This window comes from Bombus huntii, unplaced genomic scaffold, assembly GCF_024542735.1.
Source record: "Bombus huntii isolate Logan2020A unplaced genomic scaffold, iyBomHunt1.1 ctg00000067.1, whole genome shotgun sequence".
Taxonomy (NCBI): domain Eukaryota; kingdom Metazoa; phylum Arthropoda; class Insecta; order Hymenoptera; family Apidae; genus Bombus; species Bombus huntii.
Window position 1 is genome coordinate 554,474 of NW_026099326.1, and position 12,613 is coordinate 567,086.

Here is a 12,613-nt window from a genome sequence, read left to right on the forward strand (position 1 = left end):
AGCGCTCTCCGTTTGCTTTTTCCTCTCTTCCCTGTCTCTTCGTTTTTTTCTTCACGAGCAAAACCATTTTCGCGAGGACGAGAGTACGGAAATGACGTACTGGCAATTTTGTTTTGTGATAATACAAGCAGCTCGGTTTCAGTGAATTAAACTTGGCCCCAAGCTTCTACTTATCCCTACCTTCCTTTCCTTTATTTTCCCTTCTATATCGGTTTTGCGGTTTTCCACATTTCCATCACAATAAACCATGTTTTTTCTCGATTTTACATGTTAGCCAATGATTCACGGCAAAAGCGTCGACTGTAAAAATATTTGTAGTTGCAATAGCAACAAGTATGTTTTCTCAAATAGAAAATATTGGGAGCGTACACGCTGGCAAAACAATTCATGAATAGCTCGTCCTCTGCTTGTTATTTGTTTCGATACTGTTAGCAAACAAATTCATGAAACATACTGGTATAGCGTAAAATGAACATAAAAGTTTTGCGTACACTTGAGAGCTGAACTTTGGCTGTTATACGTATATTATATATGTCGGAGATGAAAGGAAAGCCGAAGCCTTTCCTTGGAAATTTTGGGAACATCCTCTAGTACCTTAGCCTAGATTTTATTATAGTTGTAATTGCTTAAGATTTGTAATAAGCGAGATTGGGTTTGAGGTGACAATCGGTCGCTGAACGTAGCCACGGTCACGGGATGGATGTTTTATCTAACGGAGGTCTGGAGTGGTTGTATGTGTTTTCCGAGAAATGTGGTTGTGGCGGCATGCGGCCTCGAGAGCGGGCCGAGCCACGTGTGATGTTGCCTCGGAGGTGCCGATGCAATGGTACATACATTGTATTAGTAATCAAAACTCCAGGCAGAAACTGCCTAGCAACGGCGTTTGGAACTTTCTCGATGCTTCCAACGAGTGTGCCTAGCAACGGCGTTTGGAACCTTCTCGATGCTTCCAAACGGGTATAGAAAACAAAATGCAATCGTACAGGGAGAAAAATCTCCACGAGGCTGGCATTCTTGCGACTGCCTTGGAGAGTGATACATCGAGCATTTTCGACGATCGCATTTGCGTCTAAGTTAGTTTCGCTTAGTAAGGAGTTATCCCGGTGACCGTGGATTCGTTTGAACTCAAACATTGCTAATAGTATTATTTAATTTAATTATTCGTAGATCGTATTATTCATTAGGCTTAGTGTTTGTTAGACTTATTATTAGTTGTACTTATTATTTGTTAAGCTTAGTGATAGACCTGTATATACGTGTAAATAAAATCTCGGCTTTGTGAAACGATGGCTAGTCCACATGAAGAGTCGTCGCGCGCCCAAAATTCGAATCGTGACCCGACATCAGAAGTGGGATCAGAACCGTTTAAAGTGCTACAAGAGCAAATGGTCCTTATGCGCGAGTTAATTCAGACGCTAGCGCACAAACCGGAGGTGCAAAGACCGAGTACGGAATCTAAGGATGTAACGTTACCACGTTTTGACCCCGAAGGTGCGGGCGCCGATCCATCCGCGTGGTGCTCTCATGCTGATTTGATTTTGAAAGACCACCCGATGCAAGATAGTGCGTTACTTTCCGCTCTAAATCGCGCCCTAAGGGGTCCTGCTGCGCATTGGCTTTCACAAATGGTGCGCGGTGGAAAGCTTACCTGGCCAACGTTTAAGGAACAATTTCTTTCGCATTTTGGTGGCAGAGAGACAGCCGCTTCGGCGTTAATAAGGATATCCAGAGAACGACCGTCGGAGACTGAATCCCCGGGAACGTACGGTAGTCGCCTCCGCTCCATGCTGCAGATGAAGTTGCAAGATCTAACGATGCCCGAAGTGATCAATGCCTTCGCCCTTTACATGCTGAGTTCACAAGATCGACGCTTTCGGCGACTAACGCTCGCGAATAATATCAGGACGGAGGACCAATTTCATGATGAAATGAGGATTCTCCCTTACAACGATCAGCCGACATTTTCGCCAAGAAATTCACTAACGGAACCTGAAGCTAAACGAAGCAGGCTATCAGTTCCTCGGATTAAGTGCTACCGCTGTGGTGCTCTTGGACATAGGAGAACGGAGTGTCGCCTGCAAATACAAACGGGGAAGGAGCAGGATATACGAAACCCGAAGGAAAAACGACCAGCCGCATCGTCGAAGGTGACCTGCTTCAAATGCCACGAGGAGGGACATATCGCGCCTAATTGCCCATCATCGCGGAAAAGAAACTACGATTCCATTGACGAACGCCGGATCGACTCCTGTGTAGTGGAAGCTCCGGCTGGTAGATTAAGCCATCTGGGTGAGTCGTATCCATTTTACTTTGATTCTGGGGCCGAGTGTTCGTTAATCAAAGAGTCCCTAGCCTCGAAATTTTCGGGTAAAAGAATAACCGATGTGGTAGTGATGCGGGGAATCGGGAATACTTGTATTAAGAGTACACTTCAGATTTTGTCCACTGTTTGTATTAACGGTCTTACATTGGAGATAGTTTTTCATGTCTTTGCCGACGATTACCTAAAATACGACATCATGATTGGTCGCGAGATTTTGAGCCAGGGATTCGACGTAAATATCACGCAAAATAGCCTCGTTATTTGTAAAACAAAGGTCGTTAACGCTTGTGGTAAAGTCGCGGAAGATGCGGTCAACATTAACGAGGTTGACACTGATGTGATCGGTAACGACAAAGATCGATTAATCTCTGTTCTCGAAAAATTTAAAGAATCATTCATTACGGGTTTCCCGCGTACTCGCGTCAGTACGGGTCAGTTGGAAATACGGCTAATTGATCCCAACGTCACCGTGCAGAGAAGCCCTTACAGGCTTAGCGAGGAAGAGCGAAGAATAGTACGCGAGAGAATAGACGAATTAATGAAAGCACAAATCGTAAAACCTAGTAATTCGCCGTTCGCGAGCCCTATGATACTCGTGAAGAAGAAGGACGGCTCAGACAGATTGTGTGTAGACTTTCGAGCGCTGAATAAAAATACGGTCGCGGATCGGTATCCCTTACCTCTTATTGCTGACCAAATCGCGAGATTGCAGAGTGCGAGATACTTCATTAGCCTGGACATGGCTAGCGGATTTCATCAGATTCCCATTCATCCTAACTCGACGGAATATACTGCGTTCGTTACCCCCGACGGTCAATACGAATACGTGACGATGCCGTTTGGGTTGAAAAATGCACCAGCCGTTTTCCAGAGAGCCATTTTCAAGGCCTTAGGCGACCTCGCTTATTCGTATGTCGTTGTTTATTTGGACGACGTTCTAATAATCGCCGACTCAATAGATCAAGCTCTAGAAAGGTTGCACACTGTACTAAACACTCTCGTAGACGCCGGATTTTCTTTCAATTTCGCTAAATGTTCTTTTCTGAAAACGTCGGTACTTTATTTGGGATATGTAATTCGTAACGGAGAAGTTCGTCCAAACCCGGGAAAAATACAAGCTTTGAATTCTTTACCTGCACCGTCGACCGTCACACAGCTTAGGCAGTTTATAGGTTTGGCCTCTTACTTTCGAAAATTTATTCCTAAATTTTCACAAGTGATGAAACCCTTGTACGCCCTCACTTCTAGTAACAAGCACGTAACTTGGACGGACAGGCACGAAAAGATAAGACAACAGATAATTTCCGTTCTGACCGACGCGCCGGTGTTAATGATATTTGATCCCAATCGTCCCATAGAGCTACATACCGACGCTAGTTCGGAGGGGTATGGAGCTATTTTAATGCACAAAGTCGAAAAGGAAAACAGAGTCATCGAATATTATAGTAAAAGGACCAGTCCCGCGGAATCTAGGTATCATTCGTACGAACTGGAGACACTAGCAGTAGTAAGCGCCGTCAAGCATTTCCGACACTACTTACATGGACGGAAATTCTTAGTAGTTACCGACTGTAATTCTTTGAAAGCCTCCAGCAACAAAGTAAACTTAAACGACCGGGTTTATAGGTGGTGGGCTTACTTGCAAACATTCGATTTTGACATCATGTATCGAGAGGGTAAACGAATGGCCCACGTAGATTTCTTTTCGCGAAACCCCGTAGACTTGAATCGCCGTATGATAGACAAGGTCGCAGAGAAAGAGATTAATCTGGCCGAGATCTCCGAAGATTGGCTGTTGGCGGAGCAGCGTCGCGATCCGCAAATCTCCGAAATCGTTAATAAATTACAGAACGAAGAGCTCGCGGAAGATGTCGCGAATACCTACGAACTGCGATCCGGTACACTTTACCGTAAAATACAACGAAAGGGCAGAACCCTTTGCTTACCCATTGTTCCGAGAGGTTTTAGATGGTCCGTCATCAACCATGTGCATCAGTCAATTATGCACTTAGGATGGGATAAAACGCTCGAGAAGCTCTATGAGTATTATTGGTTCGAGGGAATGGCGAAGTACGTTCGCAAATTTGTCGAGAACTGCCATGCTTGTAGAGTTTCGAAGGCTAGTTCAGGTAAAATACAGGCTGAACTGCATCCTATACCTAAGACCGGCATACCGTGGCATACGGTGCACATGGACATAACGGGCAAGCTGAGTGGCAAGAATGACTCGAAAGAGTATGTCGTCGTCTTGATCGATGCCTTTACGAAATTCGTGCACTTACATCACACACGCAAATTGGATTTGCTTAGCGTTATCAAGGCACTTAAGTCCGCCGTGTTTTTGTTCGGTAGTCCCTGTCGGGTAATAGCAGATCAGGGTAGATGTTTCACGGGCCGGGAATTTCAAGAATTCTGTGCAAGCAAACAAATCAAAGTTCATTTGATCGCGACCGGTGCAAGTAGGGCCAATGGCCAAGTAGAACGTGTTATGAGCACGTTAAAAAATATGTTCACAACGGTAGAAACGACCGGGCGTTCATGGCAAGACGCGATCGGGGAGATGCAATTGGCTTTGAATTGCACCATCAACCGCGTAACCAAATCGAGTCCTTTAGAGTTATTGATTGGTAGAGCAGCAAGACCGTATGACTTATTACTACCTGATAACATCGAGGAAAAAGAAATAGATATCTCCAGTGTAAGACAACAGGCAATAAAAGAGATGGAAACTAGTGCTAGGTATGACAAAGAGAGATTCGATAAAACCAAAGCTAAAGTAGTTAGGTTTAATCCCGGTGATTTGGTACTACGCCAAAATGAAGAAAGGAACCAGACAAAACTGGATCCAAAATTCAGGGGTCCGTTTGTAATATCGGAGGTCCTGGAAGGAGACCGATATACCTTGAAAACACTGGATGGGAAAAGGTCATACAAGTACAGTCATGACAGGTTAAGGAAAATGCCGGATAGTTGCATTCCTGCGGAGTTGGATGTCTGTTGTGATGACGAGAACAGTGACCATGGCGATGTGAGTACCCCGATCCCAGAGGATCGTAGAATTATATGAGCCCAGGTGCGGCCATGGGATGGAGTTCAGTGCGGTCAGGCACTGGAAGTGACGATGTCACGAAGCTGGGAGCCGGTTTAGTACCGACAGCGAAAATGTCACGAAGCTGGGAGCCGGTTTAGTACCGACAGCGACAATGTCACGAGGTTAGAGCTGGTCTAGTACCGACAGCGACAATGTCACGGATTTGGAGCTGGTCTAGTACCGACAGCGACGATGTCACGAGGCTGGAGGCGGTCTAGTACCGGCAGTGACAATGTCACGAGGCTGGAGGCGGTCTAGTGTTGACAGCGATCGTGTTACGAAGCTGGTTATGTAACGAACTTTGAGAGTATGTGCGATTCGAAGGATGAGACCCATTTGGGTGTGAAATCGAGAATGGTCCGTCATGTCATTACGACCCGACTGAAAGCACGCAGAATGCAACTGGCACTTTGAATGCTAATCACAATGATACTAATCTTGTTTCCTTTTGTTTTGTTGACGAAGGTACACCCGAGGACGTGTGATAGTCAGGATGGCCGTGTCGGAGATGAAAGGAAAGCCGAAGCCTTTCCTTGGAAATTTTGGGAACATCCTCTAGTACCTTAGCCTAGATTTTATTATAGTTGTAATTGCTTAAGATTTGTAATAAGCGAGATTGGGTTTGAGGTGACAATCGGTCGCTGAACGTAGCCACGGTCACGGGATGGATGTTTTATCTAACGGAGGTCTGGAGTGGTTGTATGTGTTTTCCGAGAAATGTGGTTGTGGCGGCATGCGGCCTCGAGAGCGGGCCGAGCCACGTGTGATGTTGCCTCGGAGGTGCCGATGCAATGGTACATACATTGTATTAGTAATCAAAACTCCAGGCAGAAACTGCCTAGCAACGGCGTTTGGAACTTTCTCGATGCTTCCAACGAGTGTGCCTAGCAACGGCGTTTGGAACCTTCTCGATGCTTCCAAACGGGTATAGAAAACAAAATGCAATCGTACAGGGAGAAAAATCTCCACGAGGCTGGCATTCTTGCGACTGCCTTGGAGAGTGATACATCGAGCATTTTCGACGATCGCATTTGCGTCTAAGTTAGTTTCGCTTAGTAAGGAGTTATCCCGGTGACCGTGGATTCGTTTGAACTCAAACATTGCTAATAGTATTATTTAATTTAATTATTCGTAGATCGTATTATTCATTAGGCTTAGTGTTTGTTAGACTTATTATTAGTTGTACTTATTATTTGTTAAGCTTAGTGATAGACCTGTATATACGTGTAAATAAAATCTCGGCTTTGTGAAACGATGGCTAGTCCACATGAAGAGTCGTCGCGCGCCCAAAATTCGAATCGTGACCCGACATATATATACGCACACAGTTATGTATATGTATATATATATAGAAAATTCCTTAGAACTTTGAGCTTAATAACATATTAAAATCATTAACATTAAGGAGGTGAACTTTACTTACTAATTACCAAAGTTTCTTCCGCCAAATAATACATAAAAATTGAAAAAGATAATGTAACTAGTTTTAACTTTTTTTTGTGTTATAATTTGAATCACTCGATTTATCCGACTGAGGATGGTCGATCGCAATCTCAATTTATACATATTCTCATCGCATGAAATAGATCACATGAGGGATTTTCAAAAGTCGATGGAATATTAATGGCGATTAATTATTTACAGGTGTATTCTGTGCGGCTAGAGCAGTCTCCTAATGAATGATTGAGTACCAGGAATGTTAGCGGTAAACAGGATTACGGCTATGAATGATTCTCTAATGTGTATATTAGAGATGAATTTGATAATTTATCCTCATAATATGCAATCCGCTTTTAAGTGGAAATCATAATTAACAATTTCTGTTTGATCAAATATGAAGAGCAGATAAATCGATACGCTTAAATCAATATCAGAATTTCTTAACATTTTTATCAAATATTTTAGCACTTTTCCAATTTAATATAAAATAATATAGAATAACATAACTGTCATTTCTTTATAAAGCGAAAGAAACTTGGGACAACCTAATAGGAATTTACTTTTATTATCCATTATAAAAATGGATTGTTAATCCTCTAGGAGATACGAACAATATAATTGCAATTAATAAGGAATAAGCTAGCATAACTTAAACCAGCTTTTGCAGAAAGCTATTAGCTGAAGATGTTTATTAAACAATGACAACATGAATTTTCTTAAGTACCCCATTTGCTACTTAATCTACTTCGTAAGTACTGTGTGTCCTAGCCTTCAAAGGATGCAATTTTAACCAGAATGTTTCACATTACCTACAATTACCGTATTGTTTCCTTGTAATATAATTTATATTTACATTATCTACGTTACGTTACATTCTACGCGTTAATGTAATGTGATTTTTATTTCTAATCGAAGTTATTTAAAATTTGTAGTATCTGAATAAAAAATTAACAGCCTGCAAAAACTTCACAGAAGCATTAGTATCTTCGAAACTATTGAATTCAAATGGCTAATATTCTTTAACAATATGCACTCGACGACGTTTATCGAGAGAAGTATGTGACGTAATAGTTAAACTTTCAATTCATATACATATATCGTTTATGAAAAAGTAGTCATTCTGCTTTTGTGATCTGTGACACACTATAAATTCTCATAAGCTAACTAACGCGTAATCTTCTGTAACGTATTAATATAATATAGGTATGTATATCTCGACTTTGAGCAACCAATTGGTGATAAATAAGCTTTAGTACATACACGTACTTTCTTACACGTAACAAGAGACCAGTTAACATCTCTGCTCTTAAAAGAAAAACGAAAGAAACTGTGAAAAGCTGCAGAGTTCAGGTCGAATAACACCAGCTCAGATAAATGACCCTCTAACTTACCTTTGTCCTCATCGACGTCAGTGATTTTAAAGCTAGTTATAAAGTGCACTTCTCAGCCAGCGTCCACGGCAGTCAATATTATTTAACGGGTCTTAACGCGATGTAAAAAGGGAAAAAGGAGGAAAGAAGGAACAGGGAAGCAAAGAGAAGAAACGAATTTTTCATTTTCTCGAAACTGGATCAAGTTTCAGGCTGCTCGCCAAAGAGTCTGTAGCTAACGAGACAAGATTAGACAAACCGCGCTTTAAAATTTCCACAGAACTATAATAATCCTCGAAATCAATACGATTCGTCGATCCATCGCCTGATTAAAAAATGAGATAGGATGAAGCTCACTAGTCGGCCTTTGAACTTTCAATAGTGCTTACGGCTCGTATACTCTAGTTTGAATGCTACAATGTAAGCCAAGTCAGCTGTAACTAGCGTTCGCGTGATTGTCGCTATCTATTATTCACGCGTTACACGTTCACCAGACAAACGCGTCTACCGGTTGACATTGTTTTCTGTCCTGAGTTTCAAAGCAATTATGTTGCTTCGTGTAATCAAATCTCGCCAAACTAACGATAAGTTCTTGTTTGATCTTACACAGTTACTAAAACTATACAAGTTAAACCAATCTAGCCTAAACAAGTAATGTCGTTATATATTCTTTTTTAAATCTATATATTGTTTAATAAATCGTGGTTAGGATATAGTAGCTGACAAAAATATTCGGACAAATATATTTGTAGAAACATTTTAGGAGTGTATTATGCATAGTGGCACCATTTAATACTGTACTGTGACTATCATGGTCGTGTTGGTATTATTCGAAACTAATCTGAAAATCTGTATGGAATTTGTAAGATATTTAGTACGAGTACTGTGCATTACTGATATGTACACAACCGAGACGAGATAACGAAGGTATTGCTCTCCATCGTTCATCGCTACGCGTTGCCAATAGCAACGTATAATGCATATATATCTCGCAAAGACCATAAAAGTACCCAATGGAACCACGTTTAATATTTGATAATAATGTCCCATTACAGTTTCGTCATTTTCAATTAATTAAACACGATCCTCTCTTTAAAAATTAGAAGATAAAATACGTAATACAAATCTACTCGAAATCTTTTAAACCTTACGGACGACTACTTATGGTCTTTAAAAGCAGCAGGGATTAGCAGAATATTAACTGCGGATTTTTCTTGGACCGCAGCATGCAATATGGAATATGGTTATTAAAATGTACACTGAAAATTTCATATCCATAAGATACTCGTGCTTGTAGAACCTTGAAAATGAATTCTTAACCCAAATAGTCGACCGCGATACTCGGGAAATTTTGTGAAGCTGACGTCAATACCAATATGTACCGTCGTTGTGCTATTATTTCGTGATAAGCCGTATTGATTGCACTTCCATTTCACGGAATTAATTTTTCCACACAAAAAGTGATAACGATAATCGAAAAAAGAAAAATATACTACCACTTTTCGTATCAGCATACACAAGCGCACTCGATTTTACACGAGTATACAATTTGCAAATTCGACGGAACGATCGGATTTAATTATTTTTTCGATATTTCAGGCATCAAGTTCTATTTACACATCGAACGTTGAAATACGGCGAAATACAAAATGTACAAACCACTCTGGACATTAATTAACTTTAAACGTTATTGATTAATTAAAGAAACCAACCATTGTGTTGATTTTTACATTTTGAAAAATTGTTATCCACTTTTGCTTTGTTTAAAAATTGAAAAAAAAAATACGTTTATTGTAAGTCACGAGTATCTCTTTTATTTATTTAAACTTTAGATCAAATATTACAATTTATAAATATATCATTTATTTAGATATACTTGTAATATCTGTTTTATAAGTTTCTACAACCATTTATCTATTTATCTATTTTATTTGCACATAATCTTTAAAGACTGATTTTGTAAAGAATAAAAAATTGTGATTCTATTTAAAAACGATCGTGTCAGACTCAAGTGATAAGCGATATATATTTCAGCGATATATATATTCAGATTTCACCATCACATAAACGGTGCATAAACGGTGCTATTGGAAACGTTTCACAATGGACGTCTTACAAGCGCCTGCGATGTCCGTCATATGTAAAGCTATACCACTGAATCACGGCCGACATTTAGTGATTAAGGTCGATCACTTAGAGCTGTTAATCCGACATAATGGCGAGCAATACATCGAAGACATTATTGGAAACACAGTTACAGTTCAATTTCATTGAGCTTATTTGCAAATAAATGTGTACAATATATTTTAGAGGTTTTAAATATTATTGCTGACTAAACTTCGCGTCTGCGCATCATCTTTCTTTAACTTTTTTTGCATTTTCTTATCGACGCATGAAGACGAAATGCGTAAATTTTATTATTTATTTAAACATTACTATATTGTGCTCAAAGTAGCGGAATATCGTTTTATTATCAATATATGAAGAACTAAAAGAATTAAAAAAGAATTAAAAAAATATGTAGTTCAATCAATACTTCGTGTATTTTTCTATCTCCACAAGACAATATCCGGACGCTTACAGTTACGCTTACAGTATCAACAAAGATTTGTCCAGCCATACGGAATAAGTCGTACTCGGTAAAAGTTTAAAAGTATTAACCGCACGAACTCCAGAAACACTTTTCAAGTAACTTTCGAACCAATAAATCCCCGAACTAAGAACTGTCATATTTCGTCTCTATTTATCGAATATTGTTAGAAAATGCAACAAAAAAAAAAAAGAAGTTAAATAGAAAAAGTACTTGGAAACTTAAAAGAAAAAATCTCGAAAAATCTCTTAATACTTTTTACTGTCGTCTTGAGACGCACCATATGTTAAGCTTCTTCGTAGTTACAACTTTTACCGCAGATGTAACGAACTGACAAATGCTTCGAATGGCGCGCGCGCGTCGACGCCTACACTTAAATTTTAAATAAATGTTTTTAAATAAATGTTTAAAATAATACATTAAATGTATCAACTTTGTTGCGCAGTTTCATTTAATTTCTTACGATATGGAGGGTTTAATTACGTTTAAGATATCTATTTGAATCTTTTAAATTCGAAGTTTTTTAAAAAATTACCCTAAACTTTATAAAATTAAATCGTCTTTCCACTTTGTTGTATCATAAAACAGTTACTTAAATTCAAACCTTACCGTCGTCTTAAAATATTCTATATTTTCCTCGTCTTAAAAAATCTCCCTACAGAAAGAATAAAGAAGAATAAATTCCCATACGTTAAATTTCGCGTGATTGATGGAATACATAACGATAACGAGAACTAACTAGCGACAACAAGCAACCATTAGCAAGGACAACTGGCGACTATAACTGACTATAACAGCGTTTTTATCACTTTCTTTTATTAAAAAATCCTATCATTTAATAATGTTTAAAAAGGAGAAAAAATAAGTATAATAATATTTTAAGTATGTGAAAAATTTATACAACACAAACACATTACAACAAAAATGGGCGTTTCCCGTATCATAACGTATTTTATAAACCGTAAATTATAGAATTGGTTATAGTATACGTATGTACATATGTATATTCCTAAATTATTCCTAGATAGAGTCACTTTCTTCGCCCCAATATTTTCAAATTCAAAGCCATAAAGGAATATATTACTTACCTTTCGGTGTTTTGCTATCAAAGTTCCATCGGGACCCCAAATAGTACAGGTATTGTACAATTTATCGCCCCCTATTTCAGGCATCGTACCACCAACTACATAGATGTTGTTTTCTTTAGCTGCGTTCGATGAAGCAACGCTCGTTTCACCATCAGGAATACTCTCGGCGTATTTTGGAAAGTACTCTGCATTGCAATATTTCAATTAATGAAAAATAACTGTCTTTTGTTCCAACCATAAATTAAATTGAAATGTTTGTCAGTTTTTTATTTTTTAAATTATTAAAATAACTAAGTTTTATATTTCGACTTAATTAAATATGCAATTACTTAGCTAATAGTATATATAATAAATTGTTTCTACAGGTTCAAAATGAAAAATGAATATTTAGAAATATTTAATTACGACAATGCTATTTGTGTTAGCATCAGTGGCTTGTTACTCAACGACTTTGCTAGTACTTTTTCAAACATAAAGTTAGTTTTCAATTAACACTTATACTAGAGGCGGAATTATAAATGCAAAATAATTGATAATACTAATTTATAAGTACCTAATTATTAGTATCTTAAAAAATATATTTATACAAAAATCACGATAATCATGAAAATGGGGAAATCCTATATTCTCGAATCAATTCACAATTTATTTTGCATATTAATTAGATTCCGCGCTCATCAGTACGTACTCACTGGCGACATCGAGAAAATT

The 12,613-nt window shown here is 38.8% G+C and overlaps 1 protein-coding gene across 2 annotated transcripts in view; it reads left to right on the plus strand.

Moving 5' to 3' along the window:
- The window catches only part of LOC126876194 (venom serine protease Bi-VSP-like), a 219,207-nt gene that overhangs the window by 77,256 nt on the left and 129,338 nt on the right, over window positions 1–12,613 (plus strand). The window lies entirely within an intron of this gene.